Genomic DNA, 12,547 nt, shown 5'->3' with positions numbered 1-12,547 from the left:
TCTTGTTCTTCGACCCACAGTAGCCCGATTTCCATTAGTACCCTGTAGGTCATCAGTACCAATGGCGGTCGTTGTTAACCCGGTCCGCGACCCATCCGGTATGGTATAGTTATGGTTGACTCGCATGTTTGGTTTTGGCAAACGTTTTACGCCGGATGCCCCTCCTGACGCAACCCTCTGCATTTATCCGGGCTTGGGACCGGCACAGGGAGACACTGCTCCGTGCCCCCCCCCCCCCCCCCAAAGGCAGGCTTGGAGAGACACGGGCCAGTGCCGCCCTGAGGCTGCATTACCCTCTCTTTCTTACATTTATTATAAAAATATGCTTATCTTCCTTTTAGCTCATCACACATGTCTTTATGATTTTCAGTCCATGCCTCAGCCGGCCTGAAGCTCCACTGATGCGCATGTGCGGATGCCTCTATCTAGCGGACATAAAATAAAGACAATCATTCAAATGTGAATGAGTCGGCGTGATGCTCCGGGATGTGTGGAGCTCAGGGAGCTCCACGAGTGAGGGAGTTAAGTTAGGGCGGGGGTGCAAGTAGGCTCTAGGATTCCCCGAGTCGGGGCGAGCGATGGGTTTAGAGGCGTATCGCATTGAAGATAATGGCCGCATATCCTTCTTGGACTTTTCTAAAGCCTTTGACTCGGTCGAACATCCATTTATCATAGCAACGCTCGAACATTTTGGATTTGGTTAAATATTCAGGAATGTGATCCGTGGGCTCTATGAGAATATTCATAGCTGTGTCACCCTGCCAAGCGGCACCACTCCGAGCTTCCATGTTGATGTGGGAATCCCCCAAGGTTGCCCCATCTCACCCTATTTATTTATAATTGCTACCGAAATGCTAGCCGTTTATGTTGAAAAGAGCAACGATATCCAAAAGTTAGACGTGCTGGGGACTGAAATTGTTATTAGCCTGCTGGCAGATGACACAACCTTAGTTTTGAAAAATGAACATCAAGTCCCAATAAGTGCCGAAAACAACCAAAACATTCTCCAAGGCTTCAGGATTGTCATTAAACTTAAAGAAATGCAAACTTCTTGCGCTGCATGACTCGCCACTAAAGGAAATCAGCGATGTTTCCATGAAATCAGAAATAAAATACTTGAGCATTTTCCTATCCAAGGACCAAACGTTAAATCAATCCAGGAACATTGAATCTAAACTGAATCAAAGTAAAGCTTAATTCTAATATATGGCTCCAGAGAGATTTATCAATATTAGGCCGGATATATTTGACTAAAATGGATGCGTTTATCCAGATGTATATACCCAGCGTATTCCAATGCTGCTCCAAATCAACTCGTAAAATCTGTTAACCAAATCAATTTCAACTTTATCTGGAGGAACAGACCACACCATCTAAGAAAAATCACATATGGTGAAAGAAACAAGTGAAGGAGGGCTGAAAGTGATAGAGTCGGACTGCTTGAATGGGACATTGAAGGTGAACTGGTTGAAATCCTGGATCAAACCTCATCGTTCTTTCTGGTATTGTACTCCAAACTACTTATTCAACAAAGTCGGCGGCCTGAGTCTTCTGCTTATCTCTGACTTGGATATCAACAAGATTCCTGTCAAATGTTCAGAGTTCCATAAACAAATATTATTATACTGGAAAATGATATACGTACACAATTTCTCACCACACAGTATAATAGTTTGGAACAATCGATATGTACTGCATGGCAACAAACCTCTGTTTTACAAGGAATGCTTTGAGAAAGGTATATGGTCGATAATTGACTTGATGGATGACACTGGCAGTCCTCTGGACAATGAGCAGTTCTGTACTACACACAGATTCAAGCCTCCCATATTAGAGTTGCTAAAGTTACGAAACGCACTGCCTCGACAATTTGTATTCCTGACCAAAAATATAATGACGCACCGAACCGTACAACCACAGTTACCCCGACTATCACTCCAGGGAATCTCAATTGTGGACAGAAAGCGCGGCAACTCCTTTATTAGGAAATGTTTCACAGGAAACTTATTCCCTGGACGTCAAAAAAAAAAAAAAAGGATATTTTAAATAAATTTGATGAGGAATCGATTGCCACGCTGCGAACCATGTATCTGACTCTACCCATACCCCCAAGGCAAAAGAGACCCACTTCAAAATTATGACTGACATCTACCCATCTAAGGAATTATCGAGGGTACGCTTTAATTTTGAAGATAATATTTGTACATTTTGTGAAGACAACATTGAAACCACTGACCATATATTTTTTCTCCTTCTCATTCCATCGTCACCAGTTTCCTTCTCAAAAGATGATATAACATTCTGTTTACTTATAAGCAACATAACAGATGAACTCTGTGTCAATGTTCTTTTAGGCCTGGCCAAGTTCTTCATTCACAAGAACAGAATGCAAAAATGCTCCCCAAATTTTAATGTCTTCATAAACGATTTTGAAATATAAAAAAAAAAAAAAAAAATCCTTAAAACTTATAGAAAAATCCAAAAACTAAAAAATATAGTTACCCATGTCCGAGGTTCCTTTTTTTTTTGGTAAAAAAAAAAAACAAAAAAAAAAAAACAACTTGATTACATGTTACATTCCCCTTGCAATTTTTTTTTTATTTTTTCGTTTTAATTTCTTATTTGTCTATCTATTGATTTAATTACTTCCTTTTAATTTCTTTTTTTGTCTCGCACTGTAAATTTCTCACAAACCTGTAACACTATTAACTTCTCATTACATACAGAACAAATGTCCTGATGTCCGTTGCTTCCTCATCCCTGGTTGTTTCATTGACATTCAGTTCTACCTTGCTATGTTTATTTGTACATTTGTATATTTGGGTGTACTATTTATGTTCAATTAAAAACAGTTTGATGTCTGAGATTCCTTGTGAACCGCCAACTTAATTACATGTTATATTCCCCTCACAATTTTTTTTTTTCGTTTTTAATTTTATTTTTCTATCTATTTATTTAATTATATCCTTCTAATTTTCTTTTTTTGTCTAGCATTAAAAATTTCTCGCAAACCGTTAACACTATTAACTTCTGATTACTTACACCACGAATGCGCTTATGCCCCCCCACCCATCCCGCTTTTTCCGTACGGAGGCAGACACTGAGATCGAAAGCAAATGGGTGTCATTGAAATGCAGTAACAGGGTGATAACAGCCGTGTTCGAAGTGTGTAGGGGCTTATAGTAGAGCAGAAGCACGTCACGCAATTCACCTGAGTTCGGAGGATCGGGAGTACCAGGGCCCATAGCGGAGAAGCGGAAGAGCGGAGTTATGTGTCTCTTCTCAAAGGCGGGGAAACTGGGGGGCAGCAGGACCCCTTAGACCGGCTAATGTGAGTCTTCTCCGGACATAGATCACCCGGACTTATGACTGGAGCTCCCGGACCTCTGGGCACACACATATGTGAATGAGTGGATGAGCTAATGTTGGTTTGGTTGTGGATACGTTTCGGCCAATGCTATCAGCACAGCTATGATTATCCCCAGAACGTTGAGAACGAGCTCCCGGAACTCCAGACATGCGTATATAAAAGAGTGGAATTAAGGTGTGTGTGTGTGTGTGTGTGTGTGTGTGTGTGTGTGTGTGTGTGTGTGTGTATACGTGTGGGACAGAAGTAATGTTGGGGACAGAAATTGTTATTAGCCTGCTGGCAGATGACACAACCTTAGTTTTGAAAAATGAACATCAAGTCCCAATAAGTGCTGAAAAAAACCAAAACATTCTCCAAGGCTTCAGGATTGTCATTAAACTTAAAGAAATGCAAACTTCTTGCGCTGCATGACTCGCCACTAAAGGAAATCAGCGATGTTTCTATGAAATCAGAAATAAAATACTTGAGCATTTTCCTATCCAAGGACCAAACGTTAAATCAATCCAGGAACATTGAATCTAAACTGAATCAAAGTAAAGCTTAATTCTAATATATGGCTCCAGAGAGATTTATCAATATTAGGCCGGATATATTTGACTAAAATGGATGTGTTTATCCAGATGTATATACCCAGCGTATTCCAATGCTGCTCCAAATCAACTCGTAAAATCTGTTAACCAAATCAATTTCAACTTTATCTGGAGGAACAGACCACACCATCTAAGAAAAATCACATATGGTGAAAGAAACAAGTGAAGGAGGGCTGAAAGTGATAGAGTCGGACTGCTTGAATGGGACATTGAAGGTGAACTGGTTGAAATCCTGGATCAAACCTCATCGTTCTTTCTGGTATTGTACTCCAAACTACTTATTCAACAAAGTCGGCGGCCTGAGTCTTCTGCTTATCTCTGACTTGGATATCAACAAGATTCCTGTCAAATGTTCAGAGTTCCATAAACAAATATTATTATACTGGAAAATGATATACGTACACAATTTCTCACCACACAGTATAATAGTTTGGAACAATCGATATGTACTGCATGGCAACAAACCTCTGTTTTACAAGGAATGCTTTGAGAAAGGTATATGGTCAATAATTGACTTGATGGATGACACTGGCAGTCCTCTGGACAATGAGCAGTTCTGTACTACACACAGATTCAAGCCTCCCATATTAGAGTTGCTAAAGTTACGAAACGCACTGCCTCGACAATTTGTATTCCTGACCAAAAATATAATGACGCACCGAACCGTACAACCACAGTTACCCCGACTATCACTCCAGGGAATCTCAATTGTGGACAGAAAGCGCAGCAACTCCTTTATTAGGAAATGTTTCACAGGAAACTTATTCCCTGGACGTCAAAAAAAAAAAAAAGGATATTTTAAATAAATTTGATGAGGAATCGATTGCCACGCTGCGAACTATGTATCTGACTCTACCCATACCCCCAAGGCAAAAGAGACCCACTTCAAAATTATGACTGACATCTACCCATCTAAGGAATTATCGAGGGTACGCTTTAATTTTGAAGATAATATTTGTACATTTTTTGAAGACAACATTGAAACCACTGACCATATATTTTTTCTCCTTCTCATTCCATCGTCACCAGTTTCCTTCTCAAAAGATGATATAACATTCTGTTTACTTATAAGCAACATAACAGATGAACTCTGTGTCAATGTTCTTTTAGGCCTGGCCAAGTTCTTCATTCACAAGAACAGAATGCAAAAATGCTCCCCAAATTTTAATGTCTTCATAAACGATTTTGAAATATAAAAAAAAAAAAAAAAATCCTTAAAACTTATGGAAAAATCCGAAAACAAAAAAATATAGTTACCCATGTCCGAGGTTCCTTTTTTTTTTGGTAAAAAAAAAAAACAAAAAAAAAAAAACAACTTGATTACATGTTACATTCCCCTTGCAATTTTTTTTTTTTTTTTTTCGTTTTAATTTCTTATTTGTCTATCTATTGATTTAATTACTTCCTTTTAATTTCTTTTTTTGTCTCGCACTGTAAATTTCTCACAAACCTGTAACACTATTAACTTCTCATTACATACAGAACAAATGTCCTGATGTCCGTTGCTTCCTCATCCCTGGTTGTTTCATTGACATTCAGTTCTACCTTGCTATGTTTATTTGTACATTTGTATATTTGGGTGTACTATTTATGTTCAATTAAAAACAGTTTGATGTCTGAGATTCCTTGTGAACCGCCAACTTAATTACATGTTATATTCCCCTCACAATTTTTTTTTTTCGTTTTTAATTTTATTTTTCTATCTATTTATTTAATTATATCCTTCTAATTTTCTTTTTTTGTCTAGCATTAAAAATTTCTCGCAAACCGTTAACACTATTAACTTCTGATTACTTACAGCACGAATGCGCTTATGCCCCCCCACCCATCCCGCTTTTTCCGTACGGAGGCAGACACTGAGATCGAAAGCAAATGGGTGTCATTGAAATGCAGTAACAGGGTGATAACAGCCGTGTTCGAAGTGTGTAGGGGCTTATAGGAGAGCAGAAGCACGTCACGCAATTCACCTGAGTTCGGAGGATCGGGAGTACCAGGGCCCATAGCGGAGAAGCGGAAGAGCGGAGTTATGTGTCTCTTCTCAAAGGCGGGGAAGCTGGGGGGCAGCAGGACCCCTTAGACCGGCTAATGTGAGCCTACTCCGGACAGATATCACCCGGAGTTATGACTGGAGCTCCCGGACCTCTGGGCACACACATATGTGAATGAGTGGATGAGCTAATGTTGGTTTGGTTGTGGATACGTTTCGGCCAATGCTATCAGCACAGCTATGATTATCCCCAGAACGTTGAGAACGAGCTCCCGGAACTCCAGACATGCGTATATAAAAGAGTGGAATTAAGGTGTGTGTGTGTGTGTGTGTGTGTGTGTGTGTGTGTGTATACGTGTGGGACAGAAGTAATGTTGGGGACAGAAATTGTTATTAGCCTGCTGGCAGATGACACAACCTTAGTTTTGAAAAATGAACATCAAGTCCCAATAAGTGCTGAAAAAAACCAAAACATTCTCCAAGGCTTCAGGATTGTCATTAAACTTAAAGAAATGCAAACTTCTTGCGCTGCATGACTCGCCACTAAAGGAAATCAGCGATGTTTCTATGAAATCAGAAATAAAATACTTGAGCATTTTCCTATCCAAGGACCAAACGTTAAATCAATCCAGGAACATTGAATCTAAACTGAATCAAAGTAAAGCTTAATTCTAATATATGGCTCCAGAGAGATTTATCAATATTAGGCCGGATATATTTGACTAAAATGGATGTGTTTATCCAGATGTATATACCCAGCGTATTCCAATGCTGCTCCAAATCAACTCGTAAAATCTGTTAACCAAATCAATTTCAACTTTATCTGGAGGAACAGACCACACCATCTAAGAAAAATCACATATGGTGAAAGAAACAAGTGAAGGAGGGCTGAAAGTGATAGAGTCGGACTGCTTGAATGGGACATTGAAGGTGAACTGGTTGAAATCCTGGATCAAACCTCATCGTTCTTTCTGGTATTGTACTCCAAACTACTTATTCAACAAAGTCGGCGGCCTGAGTCTTCTGCTTATCTCTGACTTGGATATCAACAAGATTCCTGTCAAATGTTCAGAGTTCCATAAACAAATATTATTATACTGGAAAATGATATACGTACACAATTTCTCACCACACAGTATAATAGTTTGGAACAATCGATATGTACTGCATGGCAACAAACCTCTGTTTTACAAGGAATGCTTTGAGAAAGGTATATGGTCGATAATTGACTTGATGGATGACACTGGCAGTCCTCTGGACAATGAGCAGTTCTGTACTACACACAGATTCAAGCCTCCCATATTAGAGTTGCTAAAGTTACGAAACGCACTGCCTCGACAATTTGTATTCCTGACCAAAAATATAATGACGCACCGAACCGTACAACCACAGTTACCCCGACTATCACTCCAGGGAATCTCAATTGTGGACAGAAAGCGCAGCAACTCCTTTATTAGGAAATGTTTCACAGGAAACTTATTCCCTGGACGTCAAAAAAAAAAAAAAGGATATTTTAAATAAATTTGATGAGGAATCGATTGCCACGCTGCGAACTATGTATCTGACTCTACCCATACCCCCAAGGCAAAAGAGACCCACTTCAAAATTATGACTGACATCTACCCATCTAAGGAATTATCGAGGGTACGCTTTAATTTTGAAGATAATATTTGTACATTTTGTGAAGACAACATTGAAACCACTGACCATATATTTTTTCTCCTTCTCATTCCATCGTCACCAGTTTCCTTCTCAAAAGATGATATAACATTCTGTTTACTTATAAGCAACATAACAGATGAACTCTGTGTCAATGTTCTTTTAGGCCTGGCCAAGTTCTTCATTCACAAGAACAGAATGCAAAAATGCTCCCCAAATTTTAATGTCTTCATAAACGATTTTGAAATATAAAAAAAAAAAAAAAAAATCCTTAAAACTTATGGAAAAATCCGAAAACAAAAAAATATAGTTACCCATGTCCGAGGTTCCTTTTTTTTTTGGTAAAAAAAAAAAACAAAACAAAAAAAACAACTTGATTACATGTTACATTCCCCTTGCAATTTTTTTTTTTTTTTTTCGTTTTAATTTCTTATTTGTCTATCTATTGATTTAATTACTTCCTTTTAATTTCTTTTTTTGTCTCGCACTGTAAATTTCTCACAAACCTGTAACACTATTAACTTCTCATTACATACAGAACAAATGTCCTGATGTCCGTTGCTTCCTCATCCCTGGTTGTTTCATTGACATTCAGTTCTACCTTGCTATGTTTATTTGTACATTTGTATATTTGGGTGTACTATTTATGTTCAATTAAAAACAGTTTGATGTCTGAGATTCCTTGTGAACCGCCAACTTAATTACATGTTATATTCCCCTCACAATTTTTTTTTTTCGTTTTTAATTTTATTTTTCTATCTATTTATTTAATTATATCCTTCTAATTTTCTTTTTTTGTCTAGCATTAAAAATTTCTCGCAAACCGTTAACACTATTAACTTCTGATTACTTACACCACGAATGCGCTTATGCCCCCCCACCCATCCCGCTTTTTCCGTACGGAGGCAGACACTGAGATCGAAAGCAAATGGGTGTCATTGAAATGCAGTAACAGGGTGATAACAGCCGTGTTCGAAGTGTGTAGGGGCTTATAGGAGAGCAGAAGCACGTCACGCAATTCACCTGAGTTCGGAGGATCGGGAGTACCAGGGCCCATAGCGGAGAAGCGGAAGAGCGGAGTTATGTGTCTCTTCTCAAAGGCGGGGAAACTGGGGGGCAGCAGGACCCCTTAGACCGGCTAATGTGAGTCTTCTCCGGACATAGATCACCCGGACTTATGACTGGAGCTCCCGGACCTCTGGGCACACACATATGTGAATGAGTGGATGAGCTAATGTTGGTTTGGTTGTGGATACGTTTCGGCCAATGCTATCAGCACAGCTATGATTATCCCCAGAACGTTGAGAACGAGCTCCCGGAACTCCAGACATGCGTATATAAAAGAGTGGAATTAAGGTGTGTGTGTGTGTGTGTGTGTGTGTGTGTGTGTGTGTATACGTGTGGGACAGAAGTAATGTTGGGGACAGAAATTGTTATTAGCCTGCTGGCAGATGACACAACCTTAGTTTTGAAAAATGAACATCAAGTCCCAATAAGTGCTGAAAAAAACCAAAACATTCTCCAAGGCTTCAGGATTGTCATTAAACTTAAAGAAATGCAAACTTCTTGCGCTGCATGACTCGCCACTAAAGGAAATCAGCGATGTTTCTATGAAATCAGAAATAAAATACTTGAGCATTTTCCTATCCAAGGACCAAACGTTAAATCAATCCAGGAACATTGAATCTAAACTGAATCAAAGTAAAGCTTAATTCTAATATATGGCTCCAGAGAGATTTATCAATATTAGGCCGGATATATTTGACTAAAATGGATGTGTTTATCCAGATGTATATACCCAGCGTATTCCAATGCTGCTCCAAATCAACTCGTAAAATCTGTTAACCAAATCAATTTCAACTTTATCTGGAGGAACAGACCACACCATCTAAGAAAAATCACATATGGTGAAAGAAACAAGTGAAGGAGGGCTGAAAGTGATAGAGTCGGACTGCTTGAATGGGACATTGAAGGTGAACTGGTTGAAATCCTGGATCAAACCTCATCGTTCTTTCTGGTATTGTACTCCAAACTACTTATTCAACAAAGTCGGCGGCCTGAGTCTTCTGCTTATCTCTGACTTGGATATCAACAAGATTCCTGTCAAATGTTCAGAGTTCCATAAACAAATATTATTATACTGGAAAATGATATACGTACACAATTTCTCACCACACAGTATAATAGTTTGGAACAATCGATATGTACTGCATGGCAACAAACCTCTGTTTTACAAGGAATGCTTTGAGAAAGGTATATGGTCGATAATTGACTTGATGGATGACACTGGCAGTCCTCTGGACAATGAGCAGTTCTGTACTACACACAGATTCAAGCCTCCCATATTAGAGTTGCTAAAGTTACGAAACGCACTGCCTCGACAATTTGTATTCCTGACCAAAAATATAATGACGCACCGAACCGTACAACCACAGTTACCCCGACTATCACTCCAGGGAATCTCAATTGTGGACAGAAAGCGCGGCAACTCCTTTATTAGGAAATGTTTCACAGGAAACTTATTCCCTGGACGTCAAAAAAAAAAAAAAGGATATTTTAAATAAATTTGATGAGGAATCGATTGCCACGCTGCGAACCATGTATCTGACTCTACCCATACCCCCAAGGCAAAAGAGACCCACTTCAAAATTATGACTGACATCTACCCATCTAAGGAATTATCGAGGGTACGCTTTAATTTTGAAGATAATATTTGTACATTTTGTGAAGACAACATTGAAACCACTGACCATATATTTTTTCTCCTTCTCATTCCATCGTCACCAGTTTCCTTCTCAAAAGATGATATAACATTCTGTTTACTTATAAGCAACATAACAGATGAACTCTGTGTCAATGTTCTTTTAGGCCTGGCCAAGTTCTTCATTCACAAGAACAGAATGCAAAAATGCTCCCCAAATTTTAATGTCTTCATAAACGATTTTGAAATATAAAAAAAAAAAAAAAAAAATCCTTAAAACTTATGGAAAAATCCAAAAACTAAAAAATATAGTTACCCATGTCCGAGGTTCCTTTTTTTTTTGGTAAAAAAAAAAAACAAAAAAAAAAAAACAACTTGATTACATGTTACATTCCCCTTGCAATTTTTTTTTTTTTTTTTTCGTTTTAATTTCTTATTTGTCTATCTATTGATTTAATTACTTCCTTTTAATTTCTTTTTTTGTCTCGCACTGTAAATTTCTCACAAACCTGTAACACTATTAACTTCTCATTACATACAGAACAAATGTCCTGATGTCCGTTGCTTCCTCATCCCTGGTTGTTTCATTGACATTCAGTTCTACCTTGCTATGTTTATTTGTACATCTGTATATTTGGGTGTACTATTTATGTTCAATTAAAAACAGTTTGATGTCTGAGATTCCTTGTGAACCGCCAACTTAATTACATGTTATATTCCCCTCACAATTTTTTTTTTTCGTTTTTAATTTTATTTTTCTATCTATTTATTTAATTATATCCTTTTAATTTTCTTTTTTTGTCTAGCATTAAAAATTTCTCGCAAACCGTTAACACTATTAACTTCTGATTACTTACAGCACGAATGCGCTTATGCCCCCCCACCCATCCCGCTTTTTCCGTACGGAGGCAGACACTGAGATCGAAAGCAAATGGGTGTCATTGAAATGCAGTAACAGGGTGATAACAGCCGTGTTCGAAGTGTGTAGGGGCTTATAGTAGAGCAGAAGCACGTCACGCAATTCACCTGAGTTCGGAGGATCGGGAGTACCAGGGCCCATAGCGGAGAAGCGGAAGAGCGGAGTTATGTGTCTCTTCTCAAAGGCGGGGAAGCTGGGGGGCAGCAGGACCCCTTAGACCGGCTAATGTGAGCCTACTCCGGACAGATATCACCCGGAGTTATGACTGGAGCTCCCGGACCTCTGGGCACACACATATATGAATGAGTGGATGAGCTAATGTTGGTTTGGTTGTGGATACGTTTCGGCCAATGCTATCAGCACAGCTATGATTATCCCCAGAACGTTGAGAACGAGCTCCCGGAACTCCAGACATGCGTATATAAAAGAGTGGAATTAAGGTGTGTGTGTGTGTGTGTGTGTGTGTGTGTGTGTGTGTATACGTGTGGGACAGAAGTAATGTTGGGGACAGAAATTGTTATTAGCCTGCTGGCAGATGACACAACCTTAGTTTTGAAAAATGAACATCAAGTCCCAATAAGTGCTGAAAAAAACCAAAACATTCTCCAAGGCTTCAGGATTGTCATTAAACTTAAAGAAATGCAAACTTCTTGCGCTGCATGACTCGCCACTAAAGGAAATCAGCGATGTTTCTATGAAATCAGAAATAAAATACTTGAGCATTTTCCTATCCAAGGACCAAACGTTAAATCAATCCAGGAACATTGAATCTAAACTGAATCAAAGTAAAGCTTAATTCTAATATATGGCTCCAGAGAGATTTATCAATATTAGGCCGGATATATTTGACTAAAATGGATGTGTTTATCCAGATGTATATACCCAGCGTATTCCAATGCTGCTCCAAATCAACTCGTAAAATCTGTTAACCAAATCAATTTCAACTTTATCTGGAGGAACAGACCACACCATCTAAGAAAAATCACATATGGTGAAAGAAACAAGTGAAGGAGGGCTGAAAGTGATAGAGTCGGACTGCTTGAATGGGACATTGAAGGTGAACTGGTTGAAATCCTGGATCAAACCTCATCGTTCTTTCTGGTATTGTACTCCAAACTACTTATTCAACAAAGTCGGCGGCCTGAGTCTTCTGCTTATCTCTGACTTGGATATCAACAAGATTCCTGTCAAATGTTCAGAGTTCCATAAACAAATATTATTATACTGGAAAATGATATACGTACACAATTTCTCACCACACAGTATAATAGTTTGGAACAATCGATATGTACTGCATGGCAACAAACCTCTGTTTTACAAG

Source organism: Fistularia commersonii, unplaced genomic scaffold (assembly GCF_037954325.1).
Source record: "Fistularia commersonii isolate RoL2024-O1a breed Wild unplaced genomic scaffold, RoL_Fcom_v1.0 HiC_scaffold_69, whole genome shotgun sequence".
Classification (NCBI taxonomy): domain Eukaryota; kingdom Metazoa; phylum Chordata; class Actinopteri; order Syngnathiformes; family Fistulariidae; genus Fistularia; species Fistularia commersonii.
This window is presented reverse-complemented; position numbering follows the sequence as displayed.